The 3,454-nt window shown below is 32.1% G+C and overlaps 1 pseudogene; it reads left to right on the top strand.

Moving 5' to 3' along the window:
• Nucleotides 1–1,249: 1,249 nt before the first annotated feature.
• LOC118435924 lies at nucleotides 1,250–2,894 on the top strand (annotated as a pseudogene).
• Nucleotides 2,895–3,454: the final 560 nt, after the last annotated feature.

Genomic DNA, 3,454 nt, shown 5'->3' with positions numbered 1-3,454 from the left:
AAAGGTAAGCTAATAAAGCTAAAGGGTTCATACCCCTTTTATAAGAGTCAAATCTCTTCCTTTTTAATGTTTTTTAAAAATTATCAATTAATATTTCTATTAATTACTTTGGTGGGTACTGTTATAGCTGTATCTTCTAACTCGTGAGTTCTTTGCTGAATCGGCCTTGAAATTAATTTAATAAGATTTATTCCTTTAATTCTTAGAGACTTAAACTTTAAATCTACAGAGACAGCAATTAAATATTTTTTAACTCAAGCTGTGGCGTCAGTAATTTTAATTGCAGCTTCATCTTTTATATCTTTACAAATAAAAAATTATTATTTAGAAAGAATAAATTTCTTACTATTTTTATCACTATCCATTAAAGCTGGCCTAGCTCCTTTCCACTCCTGATTTCCTCAGGTCACTGAATTTATTTCTTGATTTAAATGTTTCATTATTTTTACCTGACAAAAAATCGCCCCATTTATATTAATTACCAATTTTAATATTAATATATTTTTATATTTTATTATTATTACAACGGCAGCTGTTGAGGCGCTAGGAGGGCTTAATCAAATAAATAACAAAATATTATTAACGTACTCATCTATCTCTCACTCAGCATGAATACTTATACTAGCATCAATATCTACTAAATATTGAATACTTTACTTTATAATTTATATTTTTGTATTAGCCCCCGTTATGTTCTCAATAAATTTTTTAAATTTAAAAAAAATTAAAGAAATCAGATCTTCTAAAATAAGACTAGAAGAAAAAATAATATTAAGAATTTTGATTTTGTCCCTAGGGGGGCTCCCCCCGTTTTTAGGGTTTATTGGAAAATTATTTGCTTTATCTGCGGCCGTAAAAATATTCCCTTTAATAGTATTGTTGATTTTAATCACATCATCTTTAGTCTCCCTATATTTTTACACTAAAATATTTTTTAATCTGTTAACATCAGGTCTTCCCGAAAAAAAAATTAACAACAATAAAAAAAACTGTATAAAATTAATTATAATGTCGTTAGCCGGAAATATAGTTATATCAAGTTTAGTTTTATTAATTTAAAAGTTTTAAGTTAATAAAACTAAAAGCCTTCAAAGCTTGAAATAAGACGGCGGCCTTAAACTTTAAGTTAAAGGCTAAGGCCACTTTAAGATTTGCAATCCTAACTCATTACTTGAATATTTAACAATAATAAAAGAGCGCCCGTCTCATACTTAAATTTACAGTTTAACGCCTATTTTCAGCCATTTTATTATCGCCACTTTAAGATTTGCAATCCTAACTCATAATTGAATACATAACATTATAATAAAAGAGTACACCACTCGTAATTAAATTTACAGTTTAACACCTAAACTCAGCCATTTTATTTATGAAACGTTGATTTTTTTCAACTAACCATAAAGATATCGGAACTATATATTTAATTTTTGGGGTCTGGTCAGCCATAGTAGGGACTGCATTTAGAGTACTAATCCGCCTTGAATTAGGACAACCAGGCTCATTTATTGGAGATGACCAAATTTATAATGTTATAGTAACAGCCCACGCATTCGTTATAATTTTCTTTATAGTTATACCTATTATAATTGGGGGATTTGGTAACTGATTAGTTCCCCTAATAATTGGGGCACCAGATATAGCTTTCCCTCAAATAAACAACATAAGATTTTGACTGCTTCCGCCCTCTTTAATTTTACTTTTATCGGGAGGCTTAGTGGAAAGAGGAGCAGGAACCGGATGAACTGTTTATCCACCGCTATCAAGAGGCATCGCCCACGCTGGAGCCTCAGTTGATTTATCAATTTTTAGCCTCCACCTTGCAGGTGCGAGATCAATTTTAGGCGCAGTAAATTTTATTACAACAATTATTAATATACGAGTTGAAGGTATGACATGGGACCGCACACCCTTGTTTGTGTGGTCAGTATTTTTAACTGCCATTCTTCTACTTCTATCACTTCCTGTGTTAGCAGGCGCCATCACTATACTTTTAACTGACCGAAACTTAAATACCTCTTTTTTTGACCCAGCCGGTGGCGGTGACCCAATTTTATACCAGCATTTATTTTGATTTTTTGGTCACCCAGAGGTTTATATTTTAATCTTACCGGGGTTTGGAGTAATTTCTCATATCATCACTTTCGAAAGAGGTAAAAAACAAACATTCGGACAACTAGGAATAATTTATGCTATAATAGCTATCGGATTACTAGGATTTATTGTCTGAGCTCACCATATGTTCACTGTAGGTATAGATGTGGACACCCGAGCTTACTTCACAGCAGCCACTATAATTATCGCAATCCCCACAGGAGTAAAAATTTTTAGCTGGGTAGCCACTCTACAAGGTAGAGCCTTAATTATTACCCCGACATTAATATGAGCAATAGGGTTTGTCTTTCTATTCACAGTGGGTGGTTTAACAGGAATTATTTTAGCTAATTCTTCTTTAGATATTGTTCTCCATGACACTTATTATGTAGTGGCCCACTTTCACTACGTTTTATCTATGGGGGCTGTATTTGCTATTATAGGGGGCCTAATCCACTGGCTTCCTTTATTTACAGGAGTAAATTTAAATCCTAAGTGGTTAAAAACTCAATTCTACACAATATTTGTAGGAGTAAATATAACATTTTTTACGTTTGAACGGAATACATCGTCGATACTCTGACTATCCAGACGCTTTTACAACATGAAATGTTGTATCTTCATTAGGAAGTTACACCTCAGTGGCCGCGGTCCTTTTTTTTAGTTTTATTATCTGAGAGTCAATCTCAACCGCTCGACCAAGTGTTCATAATTTCATCTATTCTTCTTCAATTGAATGACTACAAAATACACCCCCATCTGAACACTCATACTCAGAATTATCTATGATCACACACTTTTAATATGACAGATTAGTGCAATGAACTTAAAATTCAAAAATGACTATACTTATTCTTTTAAAAATTGCAACATGAGCAGCCTTAGGATTCCAAAATGCGTCATCCCCTTTAATGGAGCAGCTAATTTTTTTTCATGACCACACTTTAACTATCTTAATCTTAATCATCTCAATTGTAGGATTTAATTTATTTTCAACTATATATAACACTAATATTGACCAACATATAATAGAATCTCAAGGATTAGAGTTATTTTGAACTATTATTCCAAGATTTATTTTAATCTTTATCGGACTCCCCTCAATTCGTCTTTTATATCTCCTAGATGAAGTGTACAATCCAGCTATTACTATTAAAACTATCGGACACCAATGATACTGATCTTATGAATATTCTGATTTTATTAATCTAGAATTTGATTCGTACATAATTCCTTCTAATGAAATAAAAATAAATATATTTCGTTTAATTGACGTAGATAACCGAGTAATGGTTCCTCTTAACTCTCAAGTTCGAACACTAATTACAGCAGCTGATGTTCTTCACTCATGAACTGTGCCTAG

Source organism: Folsomia candida, unplaced genomic scaffold (assembly GCF_002217175.1).
Source record: "Folsomia candida strain VU population unplaced genomic scaffold, ASM221717v1 Fcan01_Sc005, whole genome shotgun sequence".
Classification (NCBI taxonomy): Eukaryota; Metazoa; Arthropoda; class Collembola; order Entomobryomorpha; family Isotomidae; genus Folsomia; species Folsomia candida.
This window is presented reverse-complemented; position numbering and strand designations above follow the sequence as displayed.